Source organism: Macaca thibetana, chromosome 14 (assembly GCF_024542745.1).
Source record: "Macaca thibetana thibetana isolate TM-01 chromosome 14, ASM2454274v1, whole genome shotgun sequence".
NCBI classification, from domain to species: Eukaryota; Metazoa; Chordata; class Mammalia; order Primates; family Cercopithecidae; genus Macaca; species Macaca thibetana.
Genome location: NC_065591.1, coordinates 57,351,332 through 57,369,483, shown reverse-complemented (window position 1 = coordinate 57,369,483; position 18,152 = coordinate 57,351,332). Strand labels below are relative to the sequence as shown.

Here is an 18,152-nt window from a genome sequence, read left to right as displayed (position 1 = left end):
AGTTTCTAAGGACACCAAAAGCACAAACAACAAAACAAAAGGTAGGCAAAGCTGATGTCATCAAAATTTAAAACTCTGGTGCTGCAAATGACACCATTAAGAAAGTGAAGACAACACACTGAGTGGGAGAAAATATTTGCTAATTATGTATCTGAAAAGGGTTAGTATCAAAATATATAAAGAATTCTTACCATGCAACATTAAAAAGACAAATAACCCAAGTAAAAATGAGCAATCGTGGCCAGGTGCGGGGGCTCATGCTTGTAATCCCAGCACTTTGGGAGGCTGAGGTGGGCAGATCATTTGAGGTCAGGAGTTCAAGACCAGCCTGGCCAACATGGTGAAACCTCATCTCCACTAAAAATACAAAAAAATTAGCTGGGCGTGGTGGTGTATGCCTGTAATTCCAGCTACTTGGGAGGCTGAGGCAGAAGAATCGCTTGAACCCAGGAGACGGAGGATGCAATGAGCAGAGATCACGCCATTGCACTCCAGCCTGGGTGACAGAAGTGAGACTAGGTCTCAAAAATTTCTCCAAAGAAGACAAACAAATGTCCAATAAGCACAGGACAGGATGCTTAACACCATTCGCCACCAAGGAAATGCAAATTAAACTCACGAGGAGATACCACTTCACACTAACTAGGATGGCTATAATGAAAAAGATAATAGCAAGTGTTTGAGGTATGTAAAGAAAAAGGAACTCTCATACGCTGCTAGTGGGAATGTAAAACAGTGCAGCTGCTTTGGAAAACAGTCTGGCGATTTCTCAAAAGGTTAAACACAGAGGAACCATATGACCCAGAAATTCTACTCTTAGGTATACACCCAGGAATATACTCACACAAAAACTTGTACACAAATGTTCACAGCAGCATTATTCATAGTATCTAAATGTCCATCAACTGATGAATGGATAAACAAAATGTAGTATATCCATACAACACAGTATTATCCAGCCATAAAAAGGAATAAAGTACTGATCCATACTACAACATGGATGAACTCTGAAAATATTATAAGTGAATACAGCCAGTCATGGAAAACCACATATTATATAGTTCCATTAAAATGAAATATCCAGAATAGGCAAGTCTATAGAGACAGAAAGTAGACTAGTGATTACCTAGAGCTGGGATTTGGAGGGGTGCAGAGGAGCGAAAAAGTGACTGCCTAATGTGTATGAAGTTTTTGGTGGGGAGGTGTGTGATTTAAAAAGTTCTAAAATTGACTGTAGTGATAGTTGCACAACTCTATGAATATACTAAAAACTACAGTGACTGTACATTTTAAATAGGTGAATTGCATGGTATGTAAACTCTTTCTCAACAAAACTTTTTTTTTTAAAGCCAGCTAGTCTAGCCACCTGTGTTTAATACTCTCATATGCTTCAAATTGTGGTCCTGATTCTGCTGAATACCACAGGATAGAAAACAATGCTTTCCCCAGGGAAGTTCATGCTACCTCTACACAGCTCTGACTGATAGGACTGTCTTTATATAGAGTTGATGAGTGAGTAACAGGAGTAAGAAAGAAAACAAAAAATAGGGTTTCAAAAGGCAACACTGAATGAATCATGATGAGGTCAGAAGAAACCTATGTTAGAACTGATTAAAGAAGTTATTGATAAGGAAACTTGTATAAGAATTAAGAAGGTTACTGATAATATCAAAGAGGTGTTGAGAAAGTAAAAAATAGTATTTTCAAAGACAGAAGAGAGATTTGGAGAGCAATGGAACATATAGACTAGACAGCAAAAAAATATATTTTATATTCTAGAAGAAATCTGAGTACTTTATATTTGGTATCATTGTTCACATATTTACTGCTGAGCACTAAACAATGTGACAGACACTGTGTCAGGCTCTGAGATTAGAATGACAAATAGAACAGGATCTCTGTCTTTAAAAAGAGCTTACAGACAAGGAGCATAGTTACAATGACATGGTAACTCTACCTTAACCGTCAAATCCAATGGCTTTTTCTCAGTTCTCACTCTTAATTTTCTGCAATACAAAAAAGTGATTATCACATAGTGGTCATTCAATAAATACTGGATTAATCTGAATAAATTCTTGACAATTTTTCCTGCCTTAATCTCTATGGCACATTACTCTTCTCTTTTCCCACTTGTCCTTCAACCTATTCCTTCTCAATCTCTTTCACTGGTTCTTCTTTAATCCCCTTCCCCAATACTTTGTCTCAGTCTGTTCTTTCTTTATACTTTCCTTCGGCAAACTCATTTATTCAAGGAATACACTGGAATTTCCAAATGTGTACTTCTAGTTCTAACTTTTCCCCCAAGCTCTTGTCTCTTATCTCTAAATTCAATTAGTATCTATGTCTTCTTGTATGTCTACCATCTCAAGCCTAAAAACGAACTCATCTTCACCTCCTAAAACCTGCTCTCCTCTTGCATTTCCTTTCTTTATAGATTCATTCTCTCCAACCTTTAGGCTTGAGACCTACAACATCTGCTACCTGTGACACTTAAGATGGTAGGCAACGATGACAACACTGCATTTGGCAAAGATTTCTCTTCTTGTAAAGTTAACAGGCCTCAACAGGTAGCAACCTCACCTCTTGGATCTTGGTACCACCATGTTTCTTAAAACTGAATAGCCCAGATCTATAAAAAGTTAATGATTATCAAACATTTGGAAATTTCTAGTGGGAATTTTTTTTTACAAAAGAAAAATTTGAAACTATGAAATATGCCAGGTATATAAAAGTATAGATAATTTATGAACACTTGTATGTCCACCGCCCAAATACAACTGTAGTCCCTTGTGTACTTTTCCCCCACACCCTCTCTGAGATAAACACCATTCTGATTTTGGTGATTATTAGAATGCATGCTTTTAGATTTTACTGCATAACTATGCATCTATAAACAATATATAAGCATCTATAAACAACATATAATATTGCCTTGAATGTTTTAAAACTTCATATTGTGGATAGGCAGTGGTGACGGCTGCACAACAATGTGAATGTACTTAACACTACTGAACTGTTTACCTCAAAATGCTTACCACAATTTTAAAAATTCCTTTATATTATGGGATTATATTGGACACAGGCTTCTCCAACTTTCCTCTTCTGTCTTTTTTTCCAGTGAGGGAATCAACACTTTGGCCAACAAATGTATCCATGTTGAGATGTATAGCTCTAGCTGATTCATTTAAACTGTAATATAGCATCATACTGTATGATCATATTATAATTTATCACCCCTTTTTCTGCTGATAAACATTTAGATTATTTTCAATTTTTCTCTATTACAAATGTTCTAGTTCATAGTTACATTACAAATAAGATTTGTGTGTTTTTAAGTTTGCTTTATTAAAAACAGCTAAAGAAATCAGAATAAAGATATCAGAACATAAAACTGTAGGTTTTCTAATCTAGAAAACAAAACAGCTGTGTGACTATCTCTATAGGTACTTCAATATTCCGTAAAAGGGAACGTGACTAAATCCTAATTGTTTATTGAAAGCTTTGCCCATATTTAGGTTTCCTTAATTATTAAAATTTTATCCCAGCATTTAGTGAGGCTGAGATGGGAAGACTGCTTAAGCCCAGGAGTTCAAGACCAGTCTGGGCAAGATGGCAAGACCTCCTCTCTACAAAAACTTTTATAAATCAGCCGGGTATGGTGGCATGCGCCTGTAGTCCCAGCTGTTCAGGAGGCTGAGGCAAAAGGACTGCTCAAGCCCAGGAGCTTGAGGCTGTGGTATGATCAGCCTGGGCAACAGAAGGAGATCCCATCTCAAAAAAAAAAAAAATTCACTTAGGTTATCATTTAAGCTTAACTAAAAACTTAATGTTAATGGATTCTGGCCAGGTGAGGTGGCTCACGTCTGTAGTCCCAGCACTTCGGGAGACCAAGGCGGGCAGATCACCCGAGGTCAGGGGTTTGATACTGGCTTGGCCAACACAGTGAAACCCCGTCTTCACTAAAAATACAAAAATTAGCTGGGCATGGTGGCACATGCCTATAATCCCAGCTACTCAGGAGGCTAAGGCAGGAGAATCACTTGAACCCAGGAGGCGGAGGTTGCAGTGAGCCAAAATCACGCCACTGCACTCCAGCCTGGGTGACAATGAGAATCCGTCTTGAAAAAAGTAAATAAAAAAAAAATTAATGGATTTTACAAAGTGAAGCTCTACCTTCCTTTGTTAATAACCATACCTATTGCTAAAAACAAAAACAAAAACAAAAATTTCAGCACTGTTAACAAAAGAGTTTTCCGAAAGCAACATTAACTCATCTGCAGCATTTCATTCTTGGGGCAAATAAATCTACAAAGAACTGGACATGTTTCTATTTTAATAAAAAAAATTAAAACAGTGGTTCAAAAAAGGTCTTAAGGGGGCCAGTTCCTTAAGATAGCCAAGCTTTTCCTTAAACATTGATGAAGCTGTAGAGGCCATATTTGATTCAGTATTACTTAAAGTAGAAGCCAAGACAACAGCTGTTTCTTCCTCACCTGTCTCCTCCAAGGGCCCTATCTTCTTACACTTCCCTTCTACCTGATTCTGCTTTGTTCTCTACTGCTTTCACATTTTCTGCTAATTTAATCAGATTTTTTTCATCTTTTATTAACCTCTCCACTCTCAATCCATCCTATATATTACCTAAAAGAGATCATTATGTATCTAAGTTTCTTAGCACAGGGCCCGATCCATATACTCAATACACATCAATTACCACTGTTTTGTTACCAGAATAATCTTCCTAAAGCACAATTCTAATTGGTCTTGCCATTTCTCTGATCAAAAGCTTCTAATGGTTTCCACTGATGACAAGAGGCTGTATTACAGCAGAATGGAAGTAGCACATTGAAGTAGAATGAGTGCCACCTTTTCAGTCAGTTACTGGTTAAGATTATGGCTGTGCCTCCAACTATTTCAGTGGAGGTTAAATTAATCTTTCTAGAGCTCATTTTCATCATCTGTAAAATGGGTATGATATCTACTTTCCAGGGTTTACAAGAATTACAGATTAAATAATATCATATATACAAAGCACCTAGCACATATAGTAGGTATATAACAAATTCTGATTTTCTCTCCCCACAAACTGAATTTCTAAACAACTGAATTCCATAATCTAACCCAAAAGTACCTCTTCACACTGCCTTCCCATTACATACCACTCATTTAGTCGAAACTAGGGTTCTCACCATGCTTTGAACCTGACTTTTATCTTCTTGCTTCTGAGCCTATGCTTACCCTCCAGTGGCCTTGCTTTCCTCTCCAACTCCACATATCTAAATCTGGCCAATCCTCCAAGGCCCAGGCCAGATACTGCCCCCACACCCCCAAAGCATTTTCTCATGCTACTCCCCATGCCTGTGAAACACACTGCTTGAGCCTCTTTAATTGCACTTACCACACTTGGCCGTATTCAAGAGTTTTATTAATGTGTCTTATAGCCTGTACTTAAAAATGAATTGGGAAACAAAAACAGGCAACATTTTCCACTAAGCATCATCTCCATCCAATTTTATTTGGTGTATATCATATCTGAGAATAAGAAAAGCAGCCTCTAACATCCAAAAGTTGGCCTGCTATTATCAGCTAGGCATTGATACTGCCATGAGCTGGCCTGGTACTCACAGATAAGTTGTGGTGTTCTCCTGTTACACATAAGCAATTTCAGAACACCAACATTAGACAAGGCCATTCTGTGATCATGATGGATCAAGAAAAAAACAAGACCACTGTGTAATCCGTCTGAACACAGACAAAACATGAACACTGTCCAAGCCACAAAATACCTAATATCCCCTAGTGCTGGTAATGTGAATGAGGGGGCTTCTTTATCAATTACAGCTTTAGTCTTTCTCTAGTTGGCCCTCCCTTTAGATAAACTGTTAAGATACCAGTCATAGAATTTGCCTTACTTCCCAAAAGCATCTAACTCAGAGTAAAGTACCACATCCTTAAACCATCCTCCAGATCACTTAACACAAACCCAAATCCTATAATGACTTTTTCTAACAGTGCCTTATTGAGATGCCCCACAATTCCCCATGGTGTGCATTCTCCCTTGCTGCAATGTGTAATACACTCAACTTGTTCAACTACAAGTGTGTTCCTGGTGGCCTCCGGCTGGAAGACAAACTAAGAACTTCTTGAATAAAGGCCTAGTGTTGTATTTGTTTGGGTCCCCCATAGGGCAGGCTCTGGGTCTTGCATACTACAATCTTTGCTGACCTGATCTAGATGAATTATACTGCGAGTGTTAGCCTTTATTAGAATCTCAACATCCTGCCCAGTCACTTGTAGGGCTAAAAATAGTTTTTTACTTCATTATCCTGCCAGTTTTCAATTTTATAGTTTCTAGAATAGAAACTGGCAATTAGGATGACTGATCAAGCAAGGTATTCCATACCCACTTATCTGTAAGTTTCTAAACTTGAAAAAATGCCTAATTTACATGCATTCATGGGCTCTCAAATTGTCCATTGTTTTCTGTTCATTTCCATAATATATGAACAGGAAAATGCCCTCTGAAATCAAAATGATTTCCTAATCTCTGTCCTTCAAACATTCCTTCAGAGTAGATTTCTGATGCTTCATTAGGGAAAATAAATGGTAAGCAACCAAAATAATATATTTGTCTTCAGGAACTTACATACCAACACATAAGAAGCTAGTTTAATATAACAAAGAATTATATCTGTATGTCATATATGTATATGTGTATATGTATGTATACATGGATATGTATATGTGACAAAGGGTCTGTGCTATTCCACAGGAACAGGGCCACTGGAGGGGGGCTACTAAGGAACCCTATTTATAAGCATTCAGGCAGGGTCAGCAGGAAAGATGCCCAGATACATTGTTACTGTGGGAACACCAAAGGTTCCCAGCCAAGTAGAAGTAGTAGATAGGACTCTCTTGAAGCCACCTCTAACACAGAGTGGCACACTGTCATCTTGGAGTATTTCAACTACCCTGGAACCTATTCAAACTCTCACTCAGTTGACAATGGAACAACTGACAAGTTCTAGACCAAGTGTGCTGACATTTTTATGTTCCACAGGCACTAGGGAGAGCAGGAGAACTGCTACTCTGAACAAGGAAGAAACTGGTTGACGAAATCAAGGGAGAACCTCAGGAGAATGAGATCTTAGTGTTTCTGACAACAAAGTAGGAATCGTGTAGCACAAACTCTAGGAAGCCAGAGTTAAGAAGTTGCGTGGTTTTTTTTGTTTGTTTGTTTTTTGAGATGGAGTCTCTGTCACCCAGGCTGGAGGACAGTGGCACAATCTCGGGTCACTGTTCCACCTCCCAGGTTCAAGTGATTCTCCTGCCTCAGCCTCTCAAGTAGCTGGGACCACAGGCATGCACCACATTGCCCAGCTAATTTTTGTATTTTTAGTAGAGACAGGGTTTCACCCATGTTGCCCAGGCTGGTCTTGAACTCCTAATCTCAGGCAATCTGTCTGCCTCAGCCTCCCAAAGTGCTAGGATTACAGGTGTAAGCCACCGTTCCTGGCCCAGAGTTAAGAAGTTTTGAAAACAGACATAACGCCACGGCATGAGATGCTCTCTGAGAGGAAAGCCCATAAAATACCTTTCTATATGGGCACTTCAAAAATTCTCAAGCAGGTAGGAACAGCAGAGGAAAAAAAAAAAAAAAAAAAAAAAAAAAGATGTGCAGGTAGCTCTTCTAAAAGGACAGAAAAGATGGACAGACACATAAGCAACTAGCATGAAAGAGTGGCAAGACTTGGAAGAATGACACGAGGAGGCCAAGGCCCAAAATAAATCCAGATTTACAAAAAGGCTAGCAAAAGCAAAAGGGGTGTTTTTAGTGATGTTTAGAGAAAAAAGGCAATTTGCCTTAGGACAAAATGGTAAGAAAACAGAACTTGTCAACCTCCATTTTGCTTTTATATCAAAGGGGATAAATTTCTGGTTCAGTGGAGAATTAACAATTCTAAGGACAAAAGTAAAGTCCCAGAGGAGGATAAATTCAAGTATATTCACTAAATAATTTCTATAAAGAGAACTGGGAAAGCTTCCAAATAAGGTCACTGAACTAAAGAAAAATTTAAGAAATTATGTTGGTAAAAAGTGAAGTCTTAAAAGAATGAAGATAGAGAACTACTGTTCCAGTCTGTGGAAAGCAGAAAGTGGATGACAAACTCTACAAACTAGAGAAGTGAACAGGTTGTAACTCTTGGGCTAGATTCTAAAAAGGATTCTTACATTTTTTTGAATGGATGTGGAAGGGAAAAGGAAGTACTTTTTTTCTGATTATAAAAGAAATGCATACCTATAGAAAATTGAGAAAGTACAGAAAAATTTAAAGAACCTTTCATAATTATGTGATCTAGAAATATCCACTGTTAAAATGTTGACGTCTTTCTAGTGAGTATGTATCTTTACTTTTCACTGGTATCATACAATGTTCCCATGTCATTTAAAACTCTTCGCGAATATAAATTACTGAATTCATAATAGTCTATCACATGGTTGCATGATCATTTATGTAACCATAATGAATGCAATAATAATAAGGTAATGGCTTACAAATGCTAACAGAGGAAGTCATGATCCCTAGGAGCCAGCTCTAATTAATTAACTCATTCTTTCGCTCATTCAATAAATATTTATTGTCTACTGATGTGCAGGCCTCATCTAAAGCTGGACACACAGCCATGAACAAAACAAATATAAATCCTTAGCCTCACGGAGCCTCCATTTTTTTTTTTTTTTAAGATGGAGTCTCACTCTGTTGCCCAGGCTGGAATGCGTGGCACAATCTCAGCTCACTGCAACCTCCACCTCCTGGGTTCAAGCAATTCTCTGCCTCAGTCTCCCAAATAGCTGGGATTACAGGCGCCTGCCAACAAGCCCAGCAAATTTTTGTATTTTTAGTAGAGACAGGGTTTCACCATGTTGGCCAGGCAGGTCTTGAACTCCTGACCTCGTGATCCACCCGCCTCGGCCTCCCAAAGTGCTGGGATTACAGGCGTGAGCTACCCCGCTCGGCCACAGAGCCCCCTTTCTAAGCAGGAAAAGAGACAATAAACAAGATAATGATCAATACTAAGGACAAAAAATAAGGCAGGGAGACGGGGTAGGATAGTGTTGGAAGTTAAGATTTTAGCTGGAATGGCCAGAGAAGGCATCAGGAAATGCAAGTTGAGAGAAAACACGAAGATCAAGGAAAAAGCATATCCAAAAGAAGAGCATTTCAAACCACGGAAGCAGCAAATGCAAAGGCAATGAATTGGGAGTATGCTTGGCATATTCAAGCAACAGTGAGGAAGCAGCCAGTGTGGCCACAACAAAGTGAGAAAGATACAAAAGTAGAAGCAAATGGGGAAGATAATTATATAGGACCTTTTGGGTCATGTATAGACTATCTTTTCATCTGAGCCAGGAAGTCGCTGGAGAGTTTTGGGGAGGGGAGAGATGTGAGTTGACTTAAGCTTCAACATAATACTATGGCAGCTATATTGAGAATAGACTGAAGTGGGGAAGGAAGAAGCAGACAAACCAGGGTGACAGAGTAAGACGGAATAGTGCAACCAAATAACCAACTGGTTGAATGACCCTAAACAAAACGTTTCCGTGAATACATTGATGGGACTCTAAAAGCAGTTTTAAATGACTAATACATTTAAAACAATAATTTGACCTACCAAGAAAACGTGCTGAGGCCGGGCATGGTGGCTCATGCCTGTAATTCCAGCACTTTGGGAGGCCAAGGCAGGAGGATTATCTGAGGTCAGGGGTTCGAGATCAGCCTGGCCAACATGGTGAAACCCTGTCTCTACTAAAAATACAAAAAAATTAGCCAGGCATGGTGGTGGGCACCTGTAATACCAGCTATTCAGGAGTCTGAGGCAGGAGAATTGCTTGAACTTGGGAGGCAGAGGTTTCAGTGAGCTCAGATTCTGCCACCACCCTCCAGCCTGAGCAACAGAGCGAGACTCCGTCTCATAAAACAAAAAGAGAAAACATGCTGATCATAGTCAAAGGTAAAATTGTAAAAAAAAAAAAAAAAAAAAAAAAAAGAAGAAAGAAAAAAAGAAAAATTATAACATGGTAGGAAAAATTTGAACATCAACTAGATGTTTAATGACATTAAGGAAGTATTGATTTTTTAGGTGTGACAATGGTATTGTGGCTATATTTTAATAAGAATCCATTTTTAGAGATGCATACTGAAGCATTTAAGGATGAAAAATGATCTAGTGTCTAGGATTTCCTTCAAAATAATCCAGTGAGTAGGGGAAAAAGAGGGTGGGGATACCCACGACACAAGACTGGCCATATATTGATGGCTGCTGAAGCAGGGTGATACGGATTCATTTTACTACTCTCTTAACTTTTGCTTATGTTAGAAAATGTCTTTAACAAAAAGTTTTTTAAAAATCAAGAATGGCACACAGCTAAGAAATGGTAAACAAATACACTGAATAAAACAATGAATGCTCTGAAAAAATTTCAAGAGCTAGAATTCTTGGCCAAATTTAAACAGATAAAATGCAACAGGGAAAACTACAAAGTCCTACATTTCATTCCGAAACATCAAATGAACAGTAGAAAATGAACAAAACCTAGATGAGCAGCTCCTATTAAAAAGAAAAAAAAAAAAAAGGCACAGAATTATACAGCAAAGTCAGCAAGTAAAATGCTACAAACTAAAGCAATCCCCAGAAAGCATTAAGTATAGAAAAAGAAAAGTGCAGGGAAACAACACATTGGTCTTTCATGAACTGTCTTAGATATGCTGTTATTTGCAGTTCTAAGAGCCTCTTCTAAGAGGGCTATGTTCAAATACTTGTAACTAGGTCATACCAGGAATTGAAGAGGGAGCTAGGGATATTAACACAGGAAAGAAGACTGAAGAAAGGGACATAATACCACTTTTTCAATTCCTGAATTAATCATCTTACACCTGTAAACCAAAAAGTATCTGGGACAGGCCTCAATCAATTTAGAAGTTTATTTTGCCAACGTTAAGGACACGCCCAGGAGAGAGGTCTGTGCCCTTCTCCAAAGATGATTTTGAGGGCTTCAATATTTCAAGGGGAAAAGTATGCTGGAGGGGAAAGAAGGGTACGGTAATCCATATGTTGCAAGAGAAAACGAGTAGGTAGGGGAATAGTCAATTATGTATTCATGTGGTGCTCAGTAAATCGGTACTTTACATAAGATAAGGTGAACATAGGGTAGCTACCTGTGGAGATATTTAATTTTTTATCTGTAGCTACCTGCTTAGGAACAAAAGGAAAGGCAGTTTCTTGCATGACTCAGCTTTCAGTTTAATTTTTTCCTTTTGGCATAGTGAACTGGGGTCCCAAGTTTTTATTTTCCTTTCACACACCTTTAATCTACTTTTCCTCCATTCCTATTTTGGTAAAGGAAATCACCATCTACGCCTTCACCTAAACCTGAGAATAATCTAGATGTCTCCCTCTCCCTCACTTTCCAATTCTATTTTAAAATATCTCTTAAAATTGTTCTCTTTCTTCCAGTCTATCCATTGATAACCTCTCTTGCTCCAATATACGTATTTTCCTTTGGAAACTCCTCTCAACTCCAGAGTGGATTCATCAGTATATTCTCTCTACCCACAGCACCACAAGTTAACTTAATTCAAGCCATTAACGTGAGTGGATATGTTTGCTGGAACTTCTGGGAAAGAATCTGGGGAGTAGGGCTGGAAGGTGAGAGTGAAGGAGGACTTAAAAGAAAAGAGGCCTGGAGCTGTGCCCAGCAAAGTACTGTAATCCCAGCATGTTAGGAGGCTGAGGTGGGACAATGACTTGAGGCCAGGAGTTCTAGGCCAGCTCTACACACACACATATATAAATTAGGCACTCTCACTTTCTCTGGGCAATTGCATGTGAGGCAGTAATGTCCGAAACTTTTTCAACCATTGTTACTACCCTGAGAGAGCAGCCAGGGTACAGAACCAACTTGAGAATGAACCCAGAGTGAAAAGGACACAGAAAATAAAAGCTGGAGCCCCAATGTGACAACTGTGAGTCTCTGGATAAACCATACTGCAAGACAGTTCTAACACAGGGTCTTTTCATTTACACAAGTCAATAAATTCCCTGTCTTAAGACAAGTCAAGCTGACTTTTCTGTCACTTGTCACAAGCATCCTAACTGATGAGCCCAATGACAATGACTTGCTGATGCTCATGATGTCTCAACTGGATGACTACAACAATCTTCTTCCTGAAGAAATCCTCACAACGCAGTGTCTACACTGCTGCTAGGGTGTCCTTTCTAAAACCAGGTTAAATGTTTCTCTTCTCCTTACACACTCAGTGATGCCTCATCTGCCTTTAAAATAAAACCCAAACTCCTTAAGTATGACAGAAAAAAACCTTCACACTTTGGCCCATGGCAACTTCTCTGGTGTCTTCTCTCACAACTCTAAGGATACTTCAAGGTTCTATGTTTCTTTTCTTTTCTTTTTTCTTTTTTTGAGACAGAGTCTTGCTCTGTCGCCCAGGCTGGAATGCAGTGGCCGGATCTCAGCTCACTGCAACCTCCATCTCCCAGGTTCAAGTGATTCTCCTGCTTCAGCCTCCCAAGTAGCTGGAATTACAGGCGTGCACCATCACACCGGGCTAATTTTTACATTTTTAGTAGAGATAGGGTTTCTACGTGTTGGCCAGGCTGGTCTCGAACTCCTGGCCTCAAGCAATCTGCCCGCCTTGGGCTCCCCAAGTGCTGGAATTATAGACATGAGTCACTGCACCTGGCCCTAAGCCTCTGTGTTTCTTTGCTCTGTGTTTCTTCTGCCTAGAATGTCGTTCTTTTTCATCTGGATTATTTAAAAACAAAACAAAACAAAACACTTTAAGAGCTGCCTCCTCAATTTAGCCAAGGAAGGCAAAGCTGGGTTAACATCTAAATTTCAATTAATGTAATATGCCACATCAATAAAGGACAAAACCCACATAATCATCTCAACAGACACAGAGAAAAGTATTTGATAAAATTCAATACCCCTTCATAACGAAAAACACTCAACAAACTATGAATACAAGGGAACTTCCTCAACCTGACAAAAGGCATCTATGAAATGCCTCCAGATAACATTACATATGCTAGTATGAAAGCTTTCTTCTTAAGATCAAGGACAAGAAAGGATGTTTGTTCTTACCACTTCTATTCAACATTGAACTAAAGGTTCCAGCTAGGGCAGTAAGGCAAAGAAAAGTAAAAATAAAAATAAAAGGCATTCAGATTAAAAAAAAAAAAAAAGTAAAACTATATGCAGATAACAAGTTCAGCAAGGTGACAAGACACAGTATTAATATACAAAACTAATTGTCTATACACTAAGGAACAATCTGAAAACAAAATTTATAATAACATCAAAAAGAATAAAATACTTATGAATATATTTAACAAAATAAGACTTTCACACTAAAAACTACAACCTCCTTTAAAATAAATTAAAGACCTAGATAAATAAAAAAGAAATCCTGTGCTCAAAGACTGAAAGATTTAATATTGGTAAGATGGTAGTACTCTCCAAACTGCTTCAGTTCACTGTATCAAAATCCCAGCTGGCAATTTTTTTTTTTTTTTTTTGGCAGAAACTAAAGTGATGATCCAAAATTCATATGGAAATGCTGGGTCACAGGACCCAAAATAGCAAAACAATCTTGAAAAAGAAGAACAAAGTTGGAGGACACATTTCATGATTTCATAACTTAGAAAAGTACAATAATTAAGACAGCATGGTACTGGCATAAGGATAAGTGTATAGATTAATGTAATATAATTGAGAGTCCAGAAATAAACTCTTACATTTAGAGTCAACTGATTTGACATGGCTGCCAGGACAATTCAATGAGAAAAGAATAGTCTTTTCAACAAATGGTGATGGGGCAACTATATATCCACATGAAGTTGTACTCCTACCTTACCCATATACACAAATTAATTCAAAGGGATCAAAGACTTAACTGCAGGAGCAAAAACTATAAAACTTGAAAACATAGGCATAAATCTTCACGACCTTGGATATGGCAGTTTGTCTCAGATATGACACCAAAAGCAGAAGAAACAAAAGAAAAAAGTAGATAAACTGGATTTCATCAAAATGTAAAACTTTTCTTATTCAAAGCGCACCATCAAGAAAGTGAAGGCAACCACTGAATGGAAGAAAATATTTGCAAATCATATATCTGATAACAGACTTGTACCTAGAATATACAAAGAACTCTTACAACTCAACAATAAAAAGACCAGAGGCCAAGTGTGGTGGCTCACACCTGTAATCCCAGTGCTTCAGGAGGCCAAGGTGGGAGGATCACTTGAGACCAGAAGTTCAAGACCAGCCTGGGAAATACAGTGACAGCCTCATCTCTGCCAAAATATTTTAAAAATTAGCCAGGTATGGTGGCACACACCTGTAGTCCTGGTTACCTGGGAGGGTGAGGTGGGAAAATCACTTGAGCCCAGGAGTTTGGGGCTGCAGTGAGCAATGATGGCACCACTGTACTCCAGCCTGTGCACCAGGGTGAGACCCTGTCTCTCTCTCAAAAAAAAAAAAAAAAAAAAAAGACAAGTAATCCAACTTTTAAAGAGGGTTAAAAGGACCTGAATAGACGTTTCTCCAAAACAAGATATACAAATAGACAAAGAGTGAATAAACACACAAAAAATGCTCAATGTCATTAGTCATCAGGGAAGTGCAAATAAAATCACACAATGAAATACCATTTCATTCCTATTAGGATGGCTATAATCAAGAAGATGGATAACAAACAAGTATTGACAAGAAACCAGAAGCCCTCTTACACTGCTGTTGGTCATGTAAAATGATACAGCTGCTTTGGAAAATGGTCTGGCAGTTCCTCAAAAGGTTAAACAGGTAATAACCATATGACCTAGAAATTCCATGCTTAGTTCCAGCCACGCTGGAATGCTCACATTTTCCAAATGTACACACCCAAGAGGAATGAAAACATTAAGTCCACACAAAAATTTGTATACAGACATCAGTAGCAACATTATTCATAATAGCTAAAAGGCAAAACTTCAATGTCCATCAATTGATTAATGAATAAATGAAATGTGGTATATCCACACAATGAAATATTATTCAGCCATAGAAAGAAGTACTGCTACATGCTACAACATGGATGAACCTTGAAAACATTATGCTAGTTAAGAGACATCAGTCACAAAAGATCAGATATTATATGATTCCATTTATATGAAAGGTCCAGAACAAGCAAATCTATAGAGACATAAAGTAGATCAGTGGTTGCCTAGGGCTGGAGGTGGGGTGGGGGATTTGTGGAGTAATAGCTAAAAAGTATGGGGTTTCTTTGGGGGCTGAAGAAATATTCTAAAATTGATTGTGGTGATGGTTGCACAACTCTGAATATACTGAAACCCAATAAATTGTAAACTTTAAGTGGGTGAATTGTATGATATGTAAATTAGATCTCAAGAAAGCTGTTATCAAAAAAAAAAAAAAAAAGACTTCCCTCCTCTATGTTCTATGAAACCCGTATTTTTTTTTTTCTTTTTTGGCAGGGTCTCACTCTGTTGCCCAGGATGCAGTGCAGTTACAAAATCACACCTCACTGTAGCCTTGACCTCCAGACCTCAAAGGATCCTCCCACCTCAGGCTACAGGTACACACCACCATGCCCAGCTAATTGGAAAAAAAAAAAAAAACAACTTATTTTTGTAGAGATGGGGGGTCTTGTTATATTGCCCAAGCTGATCTTGAACTCCCAGGCTCAAGCAATCCTCCTGCCTCAGCCTCTCAAAGTGCTGGGATTACAGGCATGAGCTGTCGCACCTGGTGTATGAAACCCTTCTTAAGTCCCAATAACACTGACCATTGCATACGTGTCTCCACTGTTCCCTGTGCAGACTTGAGTAACTGTGACCAACACCCTTGCATATATCTGCTGACATGTCTGTTTTGCATTTATCTGTTGACATGTCTGCTTTCCTTTACTAAACTGTAGCCTCCTCAAAGCATGGAGTGCACTCAGTTTTTCTTGGAATATATAGTGTCTGTATACTGTGTGCATAGTATGTGATACGGTACATCATAAATATTTGTTAAAAGACGATCTTAAAGACTTTCATGTGGAAAGGGAACTGTGTTTGTTTCACGCACATCAATGGGCAAAAATGGAAGACATAATGACATGTATTTTTAAGAATTTTCAAATACTCAGGGTTATCCCTTTCTTCAAAGCAGGGATTTCTGGGTTCTGTGAATTCTCTGATGATACTGAAATTCTGAGTACATTTATAGAGTACGTACATTTTTCTAGAGAGAAAATACCGTTTTAGGCTGAGTGCAGTGGCTCACGCCTGTAATCCCACCACTTTGGAAGGCCGAGGCAGAAGGATCACTTGAGCCCATGAGTTCGACACCAGCCTGGGCAAAACAATGAGACCCCCATCTCCACACAAAAACAAAAACAAACAAACAAACAAAAATTTTTAAATTAGCCAGGCATAGTGGCATGTGCCTGTAGTCTCAGTTACTTGGGAAGCTGAGGTGGGAGGATCAGTTGAGCCCTGGAAGGAGAGGCTGGTGTGAGCTGTGATCATGACTCTGCACTCTAGCCTGGGTGACAGGGTGAGACCCAGGGAAATGGAAAAGAAAGGGAAAGGGGGCCAGGAAGAGAGGAAGGGAGGGAGGGAGGGAGGAAAGGGAGGGAGGGAGGGAGGGAGGGAGGAAGGGAGAAAGGAGAGAGAAAGAAAGAAAATACATAGCTTTTATAAGATTGTCAAAGAGGTATGTAACCCCAAAATGGTTAAGATTCATTGCTGCAAGTTTCAGTTACTGGAATGTATCATTCCAGGTAAGTTTTTTCCTAGGTTATACTTCTTCAGTAGCTTCTCTTTCTCAAAAACAGAATTTACAATATTAGTAGCTTAATAATCTTAAGGTATTTATTGACTGCCCATTATATGCCAGGTACCGAAGAAATAGTGATAAACAAGATAAAGTCCCTACCCTTGCAAACTTACATTCTAGAAGGTGGAGACAAAAAAACAAGTAAACACTTAAGAATATTCTATATCATATAGTGATGCCTATCAGGAAGAATATAAAACATGATAAAATAGGGAATGATGAGAGGAAAGAGTTATTTTAGTTAGTGTCATCAGGGGAAGTCTCTCTAAGGTTTCATTTGAGCAGAAATTTGAATGATGAGAAGGGCACTGAGGGAAGAGCACAGCACTTCAGGAATAAAGAGAACTGAAAGTACAAAGATCCTAAGATGAGAACACTGAATACCAACACTTGTTGGTTGTTCTCAAGGCAACAACCCCATGTCTAATCTCCACTCTATATTTTCTACAACGTTCAGAAGAGTGTCTCCCACTCACAGTCAATAGTACTTGTTCAAGATAATTCACCATAATGGAAAGACAAGTAAAAAAAAAAAACCAAAAAACTGTTTTCGAAGAATCTTCACTGTTCAGGATCATCATGAATTTACTCTTCTTCAAGGCAGACAATATCATTAGACAAAGTAGGTAAAAATCTTTGGGATTACTGCAGTGAGACAAAGAAAAAAAAAAGAACAAATATGCAAATATGTTTTAGAAGTCTCTTCCAGGTGGATAGTCTTACAAGCACAAAGATTATCAGGCAAATTCTATAAACAGAATTATGTGTTCAATCTGCCCTCCACCCCGAAGCTTGGTGCTTTGCATTTATAGCCTGTATGATGCTCAAGAGAATGGAACTACAGCCAATGTGTATTAAGCAGAGAGAAGTGGATTACAGTTCAAAAGGAGCTGTCCAGCAATCAACAGTTTAAACATTACTGGAAGAGTTCAGACACCATAAAATCATGTCTCAAAGATGTTACAAGGATAATTTACAGGAGAAAGTTACCAGTAGAACTTCATGACCTGTAGGGAATTGTTCTGGTTCCTTCTCCCAGCCTTCAGCACCATGCCTTTACACTCATTCTGTAAAAGGCCCCAGTGCAGCTAAGAGGATGAATTTTTAAACGCCACATACATCATGCCAACAACGAACAATTAACAGATAAAAACTGCTTCAATAAGGGGAACGTAATAATTCGTTCATAACCACACCTCAGCAACCGAAACTATGGTTATTAAAATCTTCAAGATATATTTTTA

At 38.6% G+C, this 18,152-nt stretch overlaps 2 protein-coding genes across 10 annotated transcripts in view; one reads left to right on the top strand and one right to left on the bottom strand.

Annotated features, from left to right (window-relative positions):
- Window positions 1-18,152, top strand: part of RPL27A (ribosomal protein L27a) — a 1,008,958-nt gene that overhangs the window by 458,020 nt on the left and 532,786 nt on the right. The window contains exon 1 of one of the 4 annotated variants that reach the window (XM_050756507.1): window positions 15,338-15,341. The exons of the other annotated variants lie outside the window; for them this stretch is intronic. The gene's annotated coding sequence lies outside the window, so the exon portion shown is untranslated. Of the gene's footprint in view, window positions 1-15,337; window positions 15,342-18,152 lie in introns of those variants that run through there. 4 annotated transcript variants of the gene reach the window in all.
- The window catches only part of RIC3 (RIC3 acetylcholine receptor chaperone), a 56,251-nt gene that overhangs the window by 37,418 nt on the left and 681 nt on the right, over window positions 1-18,152 (bottom strand). The window contains exons 2-3 of one of the 6 annotated variants that reach the window (XM_050756297.1): window positions 3,036-3,189; window positions 1,958-2,006 (exon numbers count right to left, since the gene is read on the bottom strand). The exons of 4 other annotated variants lie outside the window; for them this stretch is intronic. The gene's annotated coding sequence lies outside the window, so the exon portion shown is untranslated. The remainder of the gene's footprint in view (window positions 1-1,957; window positions 2,007-3,035; window positions 3,190-18,152) is intronic. One more of the 6 variants, XM_050756298.1, reaches the window with a different exon arrangement.